Genomic DNA, 18,891 nt, shown 5'->3' with positions numbered 1-18,891 from the left:
TTTACTTTTTAGGTGAAAATTAATTATAGCCGCTTTGGCATTACCATTAGCTTATTTATAACTTTTTTTACGGCGGCATGGCGTTTTAATGCATTCTCTGTGCTTTGGAAAATGTTTAATTGCATCCAATGAAATATTTATTTAAATAGTTAGAACAAATTTCAATTATGCAGATTTGCCAAAAAACCCCCAAAAAAGAGTGAAACTTTTGCACCCGCGGGTACCGCCTTAAAACCCCTTCCAACCCGCTCACATATGCAGGGGGGGTAAAAAAATCTCTGCTTTATTTATAAATATCGTATGTAGGGCAATCCTAAAAACAGGACAAAAAGGATGTGGGTTATGGGATGGAATGAAGAATGATAAAAAAGCGAATGGTCCTCTGGACAGTACGGAGCAGTCCACTGAAATTGGCTTAAAAACCCAACAAAGTCATGAATATGCACCACACATAGAGCGAGGAAAAGAAAGAGATACAGAGAGGAGAGTGGAGAGGAGTGGCAGATAAGAGATGGCTCTATAGTAGATTGACTGGCCAATGGCTTGCCCTGTACTCAGTGGAGGACATTCCTGACTATAAGTGCCGCCTGGAGGAGTAAAACTGGGTGAAAGTCTACTGTTTTCTTAGTTCTTCCTTCGGTATTTATACGTCCAATACCAATTTATGGACTCAGCATACCCTGGCACTCTGCAAGTACGGAGTACACTCGTAAAGAGACAACAGAGTGAAGAATACACTCACAGACAGCACATCCATCTGCACTCGTAACAGAATAAAACGAATATTCAATTGTACGAGCATGTGCGCTCTCGTCTGGGTATTCCATTAGGCGTAATTAGAGCAGTTAGCATCGGGGAATAAGTTAAGAAAAGCCAACTGCACAAACTGGCAAACTCAGTCGGAAAATGGTCGGTCTGTGCCTGGGCCAAGCTCCCAGACAGTTAGCTTGAATATTCGCAGATGCATCTACATAAATATCTGTTATATACAAGTTCCCAGACACACTCGTACGATTGCATGATTGCTCTTTTGCCACTTGGGAAGGAAACTGCTGCCCTCGAAGTTTTCTGCGGGGGAACTAGTTCAATGGGCAATTCGGGCGAATGACTGTAGTTCTGGAGCAGAGTTCTTAATTATTTAAAAGTATGTATCTTTTATTGAGCAGAGGATGTTCCATCGATACACTAGGAGTGCTGCACTTATATTGATGGATCATTCCCCCTACGGGAACCGTTAAAGAGTTCACCGAACTAGTTCTAGCTAAAGCCATACATCACTGGTTCTCGCTGGGGGTTCCATCGTTGCCTTGAATTGACTTGTGGCTCAAGTACGATAATTAAAAGTTGGTTAAATGTTGCATGAGTTGCAGCTTCCTCAAGCTGCCGCCTCCACTTTACCTTCCACTTAAGGTGCTGCGCTGCTTCTTCTGCTCTTTCTGGTCTTTCTCCTCTTTCTCCATTTTCCTGGTTTTTATGGGTGCCATGCCAACATCCATTTGATTGCACACCATTTGCCACACACAAACACGCACAAGCATGCACAGGCGGGACGGACGGAAGGACGGATGGAACGTGTGCACGTGTATGACAGAGCCTCACCTCCTGCGTTGAATGGGGAAGAACTTCAACTGCATTGCACATTTAACTGTCATCTCGTTTCCTTCGTTCCATCTGTTTGGGGGTGTGTGGGTGTGCAGCCACCTCCTTTTCTCACTTCCATATTGTACAGCTAGCTATCCCTTTCACGGAAATCAAAGTGTAAATGTATTTTGTCAAATTCCGGCGCAAGAGTATCCTGTCTGTCCTCCATTCCACTAGAGATGGGCGCGGTCGGTCGGAATTTTAGAACCCACATGAACTAGAACCAAATAGACAATTAGAAGAATACTCAGGAAGACCAGCAAGGCAAAGCCTAATTTTTGAAGGCAGTGTAAGACGTTCCATGTAGAGTTCTTTAAAACTGATCTCCATAAAATCTTCAGTATCCTGCTTAATAGCTCTTCCTGTTTCTGTGACAAATGGGTTTATAATTGGGACCAGCAAGTCACAGCCTCATTTTTGAAGGCAGTGTAAGTAAGACGTTCCATATAGGATTCTTTAAAACCGATCTCTATAAAATCTTCAGTTTCCTGCTTGGTAGCTCTTCCTGTTTCTGTGGCAAATGGGTTGATAATCATGACAGAGAGCCTTGCAGTACATTCCAGTTCCATCTCTAGTTCTGACACTCGCTGCTCTTTACGGAAATGTTGAAAATATTGTTGGAAGGCAAGCTTCTGCCGCAAATTAAGGCATAATTGCATTAATCACTTCGTTTGTGGCTGCAGCCAAGAGCCAAGAGTGTCTTCTTGGAAACCGCCAAAATTTGTTGCAATTTATTATGAGTAGAGGCGGGCGGAAAGAGGCAAGACAGTGGGGATTCTTGGGACTGTGTGGGTGTGACGTTAATGACTGGATGACAGGCGTTACGAAAGGAGCTGATAAGCAGCACTAAGGCTTATGATTTTGTGCATGTGTGTGTGTGTATGTGTGGGTGTTTGTTGGGGTTTGCGGAAATTTATTGCAAGTCTTAGGAAAAGATAAAAGCATATTACGATGTTAATAACGAGAGCTATGCAAATGTCTCACGAGTAGTGTGTAATTTCGGATTTTCTGAATTTCAAAGAGGCTTTTAAGCCTTAAAGGATTAAACTGCGAAAGGAAACTGCAAATCTAGAATAAGGGAATGATTCTTGATAGAATATTTGTAAAGTAAAAGACAATTAAATGATTGAATGTATCAATTGGTTCATTTTATATTTAATCATTAGCAGGAGGAATTCTTTGATATACACATGTAGATGAATGGGTTCCACAGAAATATATTCAACCATACTTTATGAATTTTCCTTACTTTCTTAATTCTTCTTTTTTGTAAACTACAGTGGCGCCGAAAAAAATAGCACCAGTAGGGACGACCATCTTTATTCCTTCAAAACAAGACCACTGTCCAACATTTGCTGGACTTTACTGCAATATAATGTAGCTTTATATGTCTCCTCTCTGAGAGAAGTGTGTTTACTCTCTCAATTCTAACGGTTCTTATAACTTTAGGCAATTTTGCGAAAGAGGAGCGAAATGGAGCACCAACAAAAATAGCACCAGTAACTGTTTTATGTAAAAGCTTCTACTTTTCTGAGCTTCTTGATATTTTAAGTTCTTGATTGAATTAAAAATCGGTGGCTTTAGGTGATTGTGACAAGAAAGTTACAAAATTTAAGTAGTTATGGGTCTTGGAAAGCTCTAAAGTGAAGAAAAAAGCCAAAGGATCAAAACTTTCATTTCAGAAGGCAGGACCTATGCTAAGGTGGGGCAAATTGTCGGTTGTTCAAAAGAAATGATTAGCAATGCTTTTAAATATGTTTCCAACAAGAAACACGTGGAAGAAAGGCCGCGATATTCCCATTTCTGGTAAAACTACTGGTTCGTGAGAGCAAGGAGGACCCATTTAAGTCGGCACCAGAGCTAAAGCAAGGATCTTAAAAAATCGTCAAGTACCAGGAAAGTTAGATCTTGTATACAAGAACGTAAAATGGGTAATCGTAGTACGAGGAAAATTCCACTTCTCACGGGAAGGCATAGGGCAAAAAAAAGTTTGGTTTGCAAAATAGCACTGAGGTTGGGCCAACGAAAATGGAGAATTTATTTTTTGGTGTAAAAAGGTCTTGTTCTTGTGTGAAACGACAACCGAATGCATAATACAACCCCCTGACTCACATGTAAATTCATTAGACATAGAAAAGCAAGCAAAATCGTATGGGCACGATTTTCGTACTAGGCAGGTGACCCAATATATGGCACAACCCCATTATGGATCATCATGTCTATGTCAATATCAAAGAAACAGTGATTCTGCTTTATGCAGAATACGAAATAGACTTGTTTTGTGTCTTCCAGCAGGAAAATTACCCAAAACGATCTAGAAAGAGAGCTCGAAAGTGGTTCGAGCACAATTCTCTTAGTGCAATGGATTGGCCTGTTCAGTCTCCAGACTTGAAACCCATTGCTAATATTTTGGGTCAAGTTAAAAAATATGTTGCTAGTGCGGAATCAGAGAACAATAAATATGTTTGGGGTATCCTGCATGGTTCGTGGATCAATATCCCAAGGGAAAGATGCGAAAATTATGTGAGCTTTAATGCCAATATGTTGAACTGTTGTTGTTGCTGACAAAGGCTTTGCAACAAAATGCCAACCTTTAAATACAACTAAACTAACATATTTTACTAAAAAATGTGGAAAGTTTCCTTGTATTTTATAGTTTTTTGATTTCTTTGTAAATTGGTGCTATTTTTGTTGGTGCCCAAATTTCTGATAAAATCCTATTCTTTTCAAATTTTTTTACTTAGATCTTGCAAATTATACCAGTGCTCTGCGATACGATTAATTATATCTTAAAGTTTATATATTGGTTTTCACAACGTTCATTAGAACCATTGCTTAAGCAAAATCCGTCAATATAGACACATTAGTCCACTGGTGCTATTTTTTTCGGCGCAGCTGTATATAAAACAGTCTTCTTATTGTTATCATATTTTTTTAAATATTTATTTAATTATTTATAATATTTTAATAATTATTAATAAATTTATAGTGCCTGAATTCAGCCGATGTGCATACAAATAATATTTCTGATTCATTTACTATTAAAATGAGCATTCAAATTAATTATAAGAATATAACATCCTCTGAAGGGGTATGCAAACAGCTGACTGAATGGCAATACATTTCATAAAATATTTGCCGAGACTCCACTTATTACTTTTGTTCACTTTTGAATGATTTAAACCTTCACAAAAAATGTATGTCCCAACTATCCATCAATAAAGCACATTTTTAAGCACACATTTCAAGAAATATCCGCCTAACCAACGAAGTATGAACATTTTTCCTTGGGTGCGCTGTTCAGCTGCTTGCTCTCTGCCTCGCTCTCTCCCTTGCTCTCTTTGTGTTTTGGCTTTGTAGTAAAATGCCGGCCTTGGTGCTCTCCGCACAAGTGCTCTGGCGCTCTCTCTCTCTCTCTCTCTGTCTGCCCTGATGTGCAAAGGGTGGCATTTGGTTCCCCCCACTCTCTCAAGCAGCCCGCTCTCCAACTCTCTTTTTGATAGGGCTTCATAACAAACTGTCCATCAGCTGCTGCTGCTTTTGCTTTTGCCTTTGCCTTTGATTATACTTTTTGCTTTTTCTACTGCCATTGCTGCACTCTGAACTTTTTCCTTTGCCACGAGCCCCCTCTCTTGTGTCTTCCTTACGCATTTGTTTGTCTGCCTTCGATTTTTAACAAACAAACGCCACAAGAAACACAAACACAAAACCGAACAAACACAAACAAAGACAGACCGTTTGACATTGATTATTTTGTTGCTTACGTTTGAAAGTTTATACACATAATACGATACTCGTTGAACACGTTTTTCCTATGATTTATGATTTTTACTGGTATTATTGCTTGTATTTCGTTTTATTACTTTTTTTACACGTATTTTGTTGCTGGTATTTAGTTGTTGGTATTAAATGCACTTTGGGTGTTATTATATATAAAAAATATATATTTTATTATGATTTATTTATTAACAATTGCCATTTTTTTTGGTGGCAACAACACAAATGCCGCGCCTTTCGTTCGTTTCATTTGACAGACTGACGGACCGAAGCGCGTTCTCTCTCTCTCTCTCTCTATGGGTTTTTGCAGTTCTCTGTTTTGTGGCTCTGCTTCGCTTTGGCGGGTGGTTTTTCCTCTCCTTCTTCTCCTTCCATTCTTTCCGAGTGGGGTTTTTTTTATCGTTTCGCCCCGTATGAAGTAACATTTCTTCTTCTTTTGGTCGCGCATTTCCGTATTTTGTTACCCTTTGGCTTCCTAGTCGTTGGCTTGCTCTCTCTTGCTCTCTCAGACTGTGCTTTAAGGGTAGTAGCGGGAGAGAGGCCTCTCTTTCTCTCTCTCTCTCTCTGTTCTGCGGCGCATGCTCGGTTTTTCTGTTGGGCTTTTCAAAATGCAAATACCGTTAGAAGTAGGTTTCTAGTTGATGATGGGCCTCTGACAAGTGGAATGACCTGATATGGGGTTATCCGCAGGCGCTACCAGCCAGACATGACTCAGTTTCCGAGCCCCTGCGTGTTTCGAATACTCTGACGAGCAACAGTACTTTGTTTACGGTTGCTTTTTAAAGGGGGCTTCAAGCAAACATCCCTATCTAGATCCCTCTAGATATTTGGGTTGCGAGTAGAAAAAATGTCAAATTAGTTAATAACTTAAATGGAGCTTCAAGTGTATGAAGACTATCTTCCTCAGAGTTGGGAGGTTTTTTCTTAGATAAATGGAAATTTGGCACTAATTTGGAGACAATCTGGTAAGATAAGATCTAATAAGATGAGATACGAGTATGCCATAAAAGGCTTGATATTTGATGGTACAATTTTCCAGAATTTTGGTACGTTTATGTCTGCTAAGAGATTGACTTAAGTTAAGAATTTTTGGAATTTCCTTGGGTCATAAATATCATAAATAAGAGTGTTCTTCCAGTCAATCCAATCCCTTTTCGATTAATGTTGCCTATTTAAGGGCTATTCTTTTGTGTCTTCTTTGCCTTACGATTTTTGTAAAAGAACGTAAAAGAGTGTTTAAGGACTAATCTACGCCTGTCTCCTTGATTTAAGGCCCATAATAAATACAGGGGGTGGAAAGGAACAGGCAGGGCTGGCACTTTTTGAATGGCTGGTCTTTTTATATGAGTGCATTCAAATCTTTAATGGTAGGTAGTTTCTTTATACAGACTTTACTCAGCTTAAGAGCCTTGCGTGTCTCTTTTAATAGGTTTCACGGCCATTTGTAGTGGCTACTTTTAAAAGAGGCTCTTGGCCCAATTCGTATTTGAATAAATACTAAAAAAAACCACAAAAGAACAACATGACGCATCCATATTTTCATTTTATGGTTTTTTGAGCTTATGTACGTGTTTAACTATCTTTGCTGACATTTACATCACTAGAAACATTCCATCAATTGGTAACCTTGGTCATTAAGGTCCATTAAAAGAGATGCCAGCCGCAAAAGTCCTTAAAAAACTTGCAGGCTCCTCTTTCAAAGAAAAAACACAGAAGCTTTGGCACTGCCTTTATATATTTGCTAGAATTTATTTAAAACAATAAACAAAATCACTGCAAATGTACATTATTTAGCTAAAAAGGCACAACGTATCGGCATTTAAATCTCAATTTTGTACGCTTATTTGCCACAAAACGTAAAGCTGTCAAAAAACAAAAAGAAAACCTGTATTTTACTAGTCATTCCGAAAGCGAACTTTCGATTTCCCAGATAAGACCAATTCAAGCACACGCGTGGCATGACTCTCAATAAGGCAGGCCACATAAATTCACATTAGCATAGATACCGAATGTACCCGAATATCCAATCCATAAGCACACAACCATAGCCATGCACAGATACATATACACGTACGTATGTATGTATGTGAATTTGTATATCAAACATATCTATATTGTATATTGAAATTAATCGCTTAACCCTTTTCCCCTTCCCCCCACCAACAGGCACCCCCGAAAAACAAAAACCAAGACATCATCAGACAATGACACGTCTGGGGGGTAGGGGAAAGTCTGAGCTGAACGGAATTGACGTTAAGCTCAAGGACGACATTTCCTCCGCCACCCCCCCACTGCCGCCGCCCACTTCCTCTGCCATTTGTATGGATTATACATGGGCAAATCATTAATATTTTTGTTTTTCTTAGCATTTTTAACTTTCTGATGCTTAACCGAAAAATTTACATAAAACGGGGTCTTTTTTTGCCGCCTGGGAGTGTGTGCCATGAAAATTAATAAGGCAGGGCCCTGCCCCCTATCGCTGGTTTTTCTTACACCTTATCCTTTTCCCTCTGATTCCCATCCATGCAAATGCCGTCTGGGAGCATTTGATAAGATGCTGACACTGTCTCTTCCCCTCGGGCTCCCCTGGTGATTATGCCGGTCTGCCGTTGATGAGTTTGTATTTATTTTGAGTTCTTCTTCGGTGGAGACCTAGAGAAAAGGGTATTTGCATTTGTCATCTGTCAAAGGGGTATATTCCCCTACCGAACAGCATCTTAATTGGTGTCGGAGGAAGTTATTGGAGGTTCGAGGAGGTTTTTGTGGTAGGAAGTGGCATACATGTGGCATATGGAAATTTATGAATGGAAACTGAGGCATTTATTTTCGTTTAATAACCCAAAAACATATTTTTGGGTATCAGGAAAGTATGCTATAATATTGAAACAAATATGTAAATATTATGAAAAGTATAATATTAAAACTAATGTTAAAATTATTCGACTGTTCGACTCTTTATAAGGAGGGAGGCTGTAGGAAGCACTGTTGGAAAACGATGCAAATTTGGGGGCTGTGACTCAGCGATTACTCAGTCACTATTGAATCCAAGGATCTCCCAAATATTACTAGATATTGCCATTACTTTTTTCTGCAAATAGACGAAGATCAGATCAGGATGATATAAGAACTTTCATTTATACAGAACTTTAAGTAGAGGGCACCTGCTGCCGCGCCAAAAAAAGGTATATATAAAAAAAAATAAAATGAAATTAAAATAAAATAAATAAATAGAAAAATTAAATAAAAATAAATAAATAAATAACAAATTAAATACAAATAAAAAAATATAAAAAAAATTAGATAAGAATAATAATTTGTATCGAAATATGTTTTAAATCTAAATATACCAAATATTCTTTATATACATATTTCTTTTTCTTTAATATTTCTCGATATTGTGTTATATTGCAGTATTGTTTTAGGATAAATCCCAATATTCATGCATGTTATATTCTTTTCGAGTATTTTTTTTTTCGGACAAACCACAATCTATTTCGATATTCTGCATCTTTCCAGTATTAATATCCAGAATAAATCCCCCTTCAGTCACCTGTGCAACTCCTCAGCCTTTTGAATTTGAATTCTCGTATGCGTATTGCTCAACCCGAAAGCGCTCTAAATGTTTTTCCGCACTGCTGTCCTGTCCTGTCCGTTCACTTTCCACATTCCCCATCCAATCCAGCAATTTGGACTCATCCGCATCCATCACACTCCCCTCCCCCCTGCCCCCACCCCATCACCCATCCGCATAGGTGCACTCGCTTCCTCGACGAGTAAATTGCAATATTATGCTAGACTGCGAACGTCGCCACGTAATCGCCCTGAGAAAACGGCGAGAAGACTGCAAAACTAGGAAAACGGGTTAATAATGCCATAATAAAGAAACACAAAACACTAAAAAAAACTGAAGTAAAGACGACACTTTCGTGACTGGGGCCCGATGCCTGGCAATGTTTGTTGTTCGTTGTTCGGTGTCCGATGTTTGTTTGTTTGTCCGTCTGCTTGTCTGTTTGTTGGCTGAGAGAGCCAAGCGGAAAGTGAAAGGCACGCGATGGCAGCACGGGGCAGGCCAAGTCATAGGAGAGGCAGCTGGCTCAGCCATGTGGCAAACACACAATGCCCCCCCCCCCCCCACCAACACATGTATTGTTGCCTCTGTTGTTGCTGTTGTCGTGGGGCATGACGGGGAATTAGTGTCTTATCACAAGGTGGCAACCACAGCAGCGACAATTTCCATGTTCCACGGGTTCAATGACACAACAACATCGTCATAATCATCGTTATCGTCATCGTCGTGTGGAATGCTCTCGCAGCAACATATGCTAATAAATTTCTCATAAAAGAGCTTTTCACAATGCGAACGCATTAAGCCGGAGAAGAAAAATTAACAAGAGTGTCGCCAGGGAGAGAAGTCGACTTGGAAGGTACCCTGTGGGAGAATATTTATAGAATAAAAGCAAAGGTTTGCCTAACACGGCCAAAAATATTGTTAAAATTACTCCAAGAATTCCACCTGGGGAAACATATGTTTACGTATATATACCACTCTGTTCAATGAGCAAGATCCCCTCAAAAGACTTCCACCATGCCACCCCCTTATGCCACCCCCAAGCAAACACCGCGCAAAAGTGGAAAAGCCACAGCATCATCTTGGCATGTACTCCATCATCGCAGACTCCCCCTCGTCTGTACAATCCGCATTGAGTTATATTTCATGTCACATTCGCCTCTCAAGTTATCCATCAAGCTCACCTTTAAACGCCTTCACCTCAGGCTCAGGCTGAGGCTCGTATTTCCCCTTCGCTTAAAACAATTCAAAAAAAAAGTAGGGAAAAATAATAAACAGAAATATTTTCCAACTGATTTTCCATCATGCCGTGCCGTGCCGTGCGTCTGTGTTGACACAATACAGGACCGGAAAATAATTGCATTGTAATGGCTTAATTGGTATTTATGATTGGAGCACATGGTCGGGGCCCAGGTCTCCGTCTGCCCGTCTGTATGATGAGTTGTACGTGCGATATTGACACAATTGTAATTTCATATATTGACCAGGTACTTGAGGTGGGTCCGTCCAGGTTTAATTTTAAATTGCTTTCCTGCTTCTTCGACTGCATAATTATTTTCCCATGGCTACGAGGAACAACAATCGATGGTAAACTCCGTTTTCGTGGAGGATGCACTGATTTTTAATGCAAAATTAATAAATTACAATTTCTGCAGTACATTTTCCACGGATTAAGAAAATATACACAGTATTTTCCCAGAAAAAACCCACAGAAAAGCGAAAGTAGGACAGATTGAAGCCAGGAAGCCAGGATATTGGTAGACGTCTACAAAATTATTCACTTTAATTTTTTGTATTTTTGGATTTTTAAATGGTTTTGGAATGTTTTTTTTTGGTGGGTCAACAATTATGCCAAAAAATAGTAAATTATTCCCAAGCTTTTTGTTTATTTTGATAATTTTAATAAAGAAATAATTGATAATTGTATACAAAAATATATATTCTTCATTGACTGGAAGACCATAAGATAAAAGCTTTTCGAATATGAACAAAGTCCGAATCGAAGATATAGAGTCGAGTTTTATTTTAAACGAAAAAAATTAAAAATCATAAATAATTACTGTTTTTTTTTTTATTTTTTTTATCAAGAATAATGATGAAGTCTAAGTTTTATCAAATTACTCAAAAGAAATGATTATCAGTGAAGAAAAACGTCAAAAATTAAAATATAATCTTTACCAAGTAATTTTTATTATATAACTTTTAATGATTACGGTCCCTGAGAGTTGCTAGTACTCGAAGCACCACTAAAAGCTCTTAGATGACCTTTAAATTTTTAAAGAAAATAAATAATTCAATTATAATTTCTATGGGAATTTGTTATATTTTTGTAGAGGTAATCCTCCTCCCCATTGGGAGTCGACGTTCCTCTAAGTGTTTTGACAGAATTCGGCAGATTCTCGTCGTATACTTATTGTTCATTCAAAGAGCTCCCTCGCTAAGCATCCTTCCAAACCATATAAGGTCTGACGAACCGACAAAAATATCCTTGTTTACGGCAAAACTTCCGAGCAATTCCCAAGCAAAGTGCAAGGTAGACAGCCATCTATCCTTTGAAGAACTTGATCCAGGTTGAAAACAAGCATTTCCCAGAAACAGCATCTGGAATTTGTTTGAACTTTTATGCGAGACGACGACTCCGCTGTGACTTTGGTTCGCTGCAACTATAATTTATCAAATTGCGCTCATTTTGCGATTGTTATAAATTTCTTAGAAAGCACTCATTTACGTGGCAGCAAACGCGCTTGCAATTTGTCGTCATTATGCCGTGGAAGCTTCAAGTTTGAGAATCTTTTGTGCAGCCCGAGACGAGGAGGCGCCAGGACTCGTTAGTTGGGCTCGTTAGCACAGCGAAGGGCCTTTGTTATAAAATACATAACTATAACGTACTATATAACTATATACTATATAGTGCAGAATATTGCATTCCGTAATGGCTCGGAGGTGTCGAAGCGAATTGATTTATGACAAGTCACGTAGCTGCTTCTAGTCCTGGTCCTGGTCCAGGCTCTGGGCCAACTCACGCGGCTCTTAACCGAGCAGCAAACTTTCTGCTGATGAGATTACAGTTTTCAGTTTACAGTGCAATCCCTGACACTCCCTTAATTTCTGTGCAAAATAATGGCTGATGTCTAAAGTCCTTCCTGCCTTCCGGCTAAGCTGTAGGAAGTCGCCTTTAAGCCTTCACCCGACCCCTCCCCTCCCCCCCCGTGCCATAATCATTAACATAATCGATGCCACTTTGTTTTCTCAGCTTCTGTTGTTCTTTTTGTATAGGGTAGGGGGGGGGGGGCAGGGGGTGGGCGTACATATGCCCGAAAGTAAATGAATTAATTAACCATGTCACGAGCGTGAAATTTCAACAAAACGCCCCAGCCAAGCCAAAGTAAAGTTGGAACAATTGCAATGCGAAAATTTAATTAAGTTGCAGCCACCAATCGCCCCACCGAGAGACGGAGAGAGGGAGAAAGCGCTGGGAAAGCGAAAGGATTGCCCCCAGGACTTGGCAGTCCCCTGTATATCTATATATACAGTTAATATTGCAATTAAGTTTTTCGTGCACCAAAGTTTCCCCGTTTAATTGTAAAACAGTTGTTAATTAGATTTATAGAGGCCCGGAAAGGCTGTCTGGCCGGCAAGGAGTAAGTCCTTGGGTCACTTTAAAGGAAATTTCTCAGTAATTACGAGTAAATTTGGGTCTTAATGGCGGGATCTGTTGAGGAGAGCGAAATTTACAGAGAGCTTTCGGTTTTATTTATTTTATTAACAATTATCTTTTAAGATTAGAGAAGAAACAAAAATAAATACGGGAGAGGAGGCAAGAAAATAATTTAAAAATATTGCTAAATTTAGGAGATGGTTAATATTAGAAGATATAATCATTAGGGATAGTTCGACGGCTAGGGTATGGGCTATAACCCTAAAAGGCTTATCGTTTAGGCCGAAAAATACGGGTAGGTCTAGAGGAAGCCCTCCACGATTTTTAATTCCCTAAAAAATTCTATGGCAATAAATTTGAGGTTTTTATTGAACCAGAACTGTTGAGCACAAAAAACCTGCACAGTGTCGCACAAAAGTATGAACACATTCGTTGGCCTGAATTTCCCTGCCACTGACAGCGCAACTTGGTCAGCAGTTTCGGGCTGCCTGTTGCTGGGGCAGAATATACGCATAATTCTGGTAGCCCGCATACAGGACAGGGCTCCCACATCATCATCAATCCCCCCACAACCACCGCCCCCCACCGCCCCCCGCGCTGCGTGTCATATCTGGCCCGACATGACAACGTTTTCATAAAATAAAATTATACATAATTCAACAAGCTGGAACTTTAATTGTTCCCGCCATGGAGTCAACTTCTCTGGTAGTGGCTTTAAACTAGGACACGCGTGTCATGCCCCATGCCCCTTGCCCTCTCTCTGGAGTCCCTTAATAAACATATTTTTATGCTCACTCTACCAGAAAATGCTATGCAAATATCCAAATACCCTGGGCATATATTTACTGAAATTAATTTTAGGTTCTAGCCAAATAATTTGCTGTTTTCGCATTTCAATTTCTAAAGTCAATATTCAAGGCTTATGGGAATGTTTGGGGAATGGATTTGAAAACAGAAATTTGCGGTTCGAATACCTATCAATCACTACCTGAATGCCAGAGCTGGTTCTGAAATTTCCTGTAATTTTCGAGCAAAATTTATTTTTGCATTTACTCGAAAATTTCATATTTGAAATTGGAATTTTTGAGGGCGGCCTGCCGAAAGCCCTGCCAATTTGTCACGAACTTAATTAGCTCTAATTTCGAATGAACTTTGACCACTGCTCTGCTCTGCTGGGCCTTGCTTTGGTTTCGATTTCATTTGTGGCCCAGGCACGAAAATTGATTGCAAATCCAATCTCCCGGGTGGCACTTGCACGGAAAACATCTGTGGCAGGACGAGAGGCGGCGTGAGGCCTAGTGCGTGAGGTTTTTTCTTCTGTTATTTTATGGATTTTCTCTTTTTGCCAGCCATTGGATTGACACTTGGAAAGCAACGCAAAAGCAAACACGTAGACGGCAAAACGATCCTGGACAAGGACATCCATTCCATCTGTGTGTCTGTGTGTGTGTGTGTGTGTGTGTGTCCCACACAAACAAATAAAATGTCAAGGACAACTGTGCAATTGTTTGACTCCCATTTGGTGGCTTCCCACGTGCATAATTTGCGTTCAACTCATAAAAACAGAGGGCACAGAGTAGGAGCACAGGGGAGTCTCAGTCGAGAGGTGTCTGGTAAAAGAAGGAAGCCTGCGGCTACTGCTTATATGAGGGGACAACCCATAGAACACCATTCAGGGTGATTATTTAAGATCTTATTGGGCTCTGGAGAGATGGAGGGATGAAGATGTTAGGGCTTTATATCTCAGGACTCTTTCATTTGAAGCTCTTTAGACTTTTGTAGAATATGCCTGGCTATTCGGATGTTTTATATATTATATACTCTACGAAATGGCCTGCTATTTCTAGCTTTTGGTCGAATGGGATCCCAAGAGCAAAGACCACAGATCTCATGATACCCCCAGTTCCAGAAAATCAATGTTTGAGTGTCTTCCATCCTTTTCATTCCACCCAGTAAAGGCCTCCCCTTCTTAAGCCTCAATATCATATAGTTTTGGACCAAGGAACAGGGTCTATTGCTGCCCTATTGATTCCTGGTACTTCTCCCCAAAGAATTCCACAGTAAGAGCCCATGTTTTTCTTCAGAAAACATATTCAAATCGTTTTCCTACCTCTGGCAATTAAGGTTGCGAGGAATTCACCTCTGGGAAGCTCTCCTAAAGACCAATAAAACATTTGTTGATTTGTTGTAACTAATTTTACGCTGCTATACACATGAAGTATTCGCATAGCACCGTTGATTAGACAAATTTATTTGCTCACCAAAGATGTAATCAAATGTACAACATTTTCATTATTATTATTATTTTGCTTATTGTTTTGGCCATTTCACGTACGCCCGTCACACAGAATCGCCTCCTGTCTGGCCATAAATAAGGCAATAAATCAGTGGAAATACAATACATCACCTGTGACCTGTGAAGCAGCAAAGAGCCCAGACCAGAGACCCGTCTAAACCCACTTCCGTTTCCAGACCCAAGACCCAAGACCCACCTTACAAGAAATTCTTGTATTTCGGAGGAGGGGAGCCAGAAATATTGCCATAAATTATGCAGGGGGGGGCTTAAGGAATATGACATATTTGTGACTTGGACTTTGACCAGGGTTCTTTCTTTATTTCTTTTTTGCTTTTTGTTTTGCCGAGGGTCAAAAAGTTTAATATAAATTTCAGGTTTTGCATTTCACTATTTTATTAGCATCCCTTTTGTGCCTTTTTTGGACAGGGAAATCAATTAATTAAGCTTTCCTTTTGGCCTGTCACAGAAGCTGATTAAATAAACAGTCATTTCCCCAACTTTCTTTCAGCTGACCTTTGTGAAGGAAAGCATCGAAGGAAACCCCGCAAAGTTGATGGAGAAGACGGTGAATGGAGAGAGTATTAGTGGCATGTCAAAGGGAAAACTGATAGTTTCTGGCGAGGTAAATTTGATTAAATATTAGCTACGGTGAAAAGAGCAACAAAGAGCCTGCAAATATGAGGATAAATGGGCAAAAGGGCAACTTTAATTCCTCAAAATGGCAGTAGATGCGGATATCTAGAACACTGATTACCATGGAAAAGGGAGTCCTCTGCCTGCCTGCTGCTGCCTCTGCATGCCACACGCAACATCCTGTGGCTGCGTCAATGCGATTCGAATCCTCTACCAACTTCTAGCAGCAACAGTAGGCTGTCTGTCAGCCGCGACTGCATAAGACAGCAGAGGGCTATAGCGCGATCCTTTCTGGCCATCCAGGTGATTTGTGATGTCCCCCCCCCCCACAGGAGCCACCCAGTTATGCAAGAAGGCCACATCAGTTAACCCGAAACGTGACTGTGAAGCCTTTCCATGGAACGCACTGGGACTCAGGTGCAGTGACACGGCGGCTTACGGACAGTCCGCCATGGCATTGTGGTCCAAAATCCCTACGTTTGAGAGAGCCCAGCGAAATATGTTGCCCTGGAAGTTGAGCCAGATCTGCATGTCATTTGCATTTCGGGATTTGGAAGTTTAAGAGCACCAAGGTCTCCAAAACGGGTCAAGTTTCGACCACGCAGATTGTAACAGGCTTCCAAATAAAAGAATTGGTAAGAAGAGATGGCTTTCCCAGCGATCAAAATTTTGATGGATCGATGGAATATCCGAAGAAGGTTTACGTTTATGATCGAAGCGCCTTCATTTAAAGGCCTGGGAGTCCTCTAAGCAACTGTCTATAAACCCTCTGAGGGCCCTCCTATAGTCTTCTGATCCTCTGAGTCCTCCCTTAGTCCTCTTACCCCCTGAGTTCCCTTATTGTCCCCTGAGCAACAGCTTCAATATCGTTGCATATCGATCTGGTTCCTTTGACTAGGCTTCAGGACCAGGAGTCAGCTTTTAAACATTCAAAACTGCGGTTAAAATACGATATCTTTTGCAACTAAATCGTTTCTGAGATTCTACTAGAGATCTAATTTAAGAAATTGAATTTTGGAAGCATCAAATGGAGACAACTTTCCGCAGATAATACAGGATTCATTTCTCGTCGAAATTTCTGCCATTAAGGCCAAAAAAAACCTCAATTTCAGAGCCCTTAAACCCGTAAACTTTATTGTACTTTAAAGATATGATACTTATTCCTCAAGAACGTGCGCGTAATCACACGGCACTTAAAAGTCATTTATAAATAGCCTCGTACGAGTGCCACTATATGCTACCCTCCTACCCACAGCCCACCCACTGGGCTGCTGCTGCTGCTTCTGGTACTCCTTGAAGGCTTTCAACTACTTAAAACCGAAAAGGAATTTTTATATATATATTTTAGTGCGCCTTTCTAGCGAAATAAGGATAAATAGCCACTTGAGCAGCCATCGTGAGAATCCTTCCCCCTACCCCTGCCCCTGCCCCTGAATGCTTTCTCTTTTCGGTAAGCGTAAGCAAGGCCATGTGGGGGGGGGGGGGGGGGCACCTAGATCCTAGATGATTTGCTCTCCTTAAATTTCTGTTTAGAATGCACGTAGAAAACAATAAATCCTCGGCACACACCCACTACCCCCCAACAAGCCGCCCACATACGTGATAACTGTAAAAATAATGCACTAAAAATAGCCAAAGATGAAAAACTTTGGGCACGCTGGAGATCTAGAGAGAGGGAGTTGGGCGTGGTGGGGGGTGGGGGGGTTTGCGGGGGTCCTGGGGAGAGAACGGTTATCTCAAGCGCAAACAAAACTTGGCGGAACAAAATGCAAACATTTTGTGCTCGGGTTTTTTTTTCTTTTCCATTTTTTTGTTTGCACTAAAAATGGCAGCCAGCGTGTGGGGAGAACGGGGAGCTGTGGGGATATTTTCCCCATGGCATTCCGAGAGTCGCCTGCGGCCTGCCACACACATATTTGTGTACCTATGCCGCGGTTTTTCCTACGGTTTGTTTTACTTTTCTTTTCGCTTTTCTCGCTGTTGTTGTATTTTACGTGTAATTTACATTCAAATTCGTTGCATTTTTAGCGCTGGCAAATAAGTGAAGCGGAAAGGAATTGCTCTGCAGTGGAGTACGGCAGGTGATAAGAAAATGTGGCATTAATTATGGCCATAAAATGTTTCCAATTTGTTGGTATTTTTTGCTACAAACTGTTTTTAAATAACTCTTTAAAGGGAAATGTTCTCTGGGCAAACGAATACTTCAGTCCTTTGGGAAGGTATAAGCTGTTGAGGGGTCCTGAAGAGTCCTGAAAAGTCTCTGCAGAAGACTTTAAGGATTGCTAGATCACTATTTGATTCATTTGAATGTTGATTTTGGAGTATATTTCAATAGGGATCGATTCATTGAAATTGGGAACTCTATAGGCTCCTTTCCAAAAGAATTTTAGGGGGGACATCTACAGACGGAGTGGCGTGGCGCATAATACCTCGAGGGCACACACCAAATTTAGTCGAGAATGAGCTCAAAAGTATTCATAGTGTTATGAAAGCGAAGGCCCTTTTGACAAAATATTAATTAAAATAAAGTATTAATCTACAAAAATTCCAAATGAGCAAAAATGCATCCTTTTGACTTTTTGAAAATACTAAAAACCCTTAAAGCCGATCTCTTTGAATTTTAATTATTATTATTAATATTACTATTATAAATATTATTATTATTATCATTATTAATATTATTATTATTATAAATTAATATTATTATTATTATAAATTAATATTATTATTATTATTATTATTATAAATTAATATTATTATTATTATTAATATTATTAACATTAATATTATTTTATTTCCTGTTTATAGAATTAAATTATTATTATTTTATTTCCTTTTTATAGAATTAAATTATTATTATTTTATTTCATTTTTATAGATTTTTTTTTTAAACGGACGTTTAAACGGATATGATGAACGGAGTTGAACTCCGTTTGAACGGAGAACTTTCTTGGGCTGGATTCTTCCAAAAAGATCCTCTGGATGGTCGTTTGGATAACCATAAAAACTCCGAGGAATGTACTCCCAGCCTTTAATGAACCACATTTTGATTCGTGGGTCTTTCAAGGTTTTTAAACCCCCCGAACTCTGTTGTCCACCGTGGTGCACCGCTCGAGGAAGTACAATCCCTCGGATCATCGCAAAGAATCGAATGGAAACAGAAAACTTCCTTCTAGAAACCACTTCAGAAGCTGCAATTAGGCACTCCTATATATTGTGGGTAACATTGTAATGGACTCACTTGATAATTAAGTTGGCAATCCTGAAATTTCAGCCAGGTGGACCAAAACACACCAAACAGACCAAACACTTGAATTT

General features: G+C 39.9%; 1 protein-coding gene across 1 annotated transcript in view; it reads right to left on the bottom strand.

Moving 5' to 3' along the window:
- Pgant2 (polypeptide N-acetylgalactosaminyltransferase 2) overlaps nt 1–5,698 on the bottom strand; it is a 32,461-nt gene extending 26,763 nt beyond the window's left edge. The window contains exon 1 of the mRNA XM_015180664.2: nt 5,406–5,698. The gene's annotated coding sequence lies outside the window, so the exon portion shown is untranslated. The remainder of the gene's footprint in view (nt 1–5,405) is intronic.
- Between the last annotated feature and the right edge of the window lie 13,193 nt (nt 5,699–18,891).

The sequence above is a fragment of the Drosophila pseudoobscura genome, chromosome 4, assembly GCF_009870125.1.
Source record: "Drosophila pseudoobscura strain MV-25-SWS-2005 chromosome 4, UCI_Dpse_MV25, whole genome shotgun sequence".
Lineage (NCBI taxonomy): Eukaryota > Metazoa > Arthropoda > Insecta > Diptera > Drosophilidae > Drosophila > Drosophila pseudoobscura.
The sequence above is the reverse complement of the archived record's forward strand: the minus strand, read 5'-3'. Positions and strand labels throughout refer to the sequence as shown.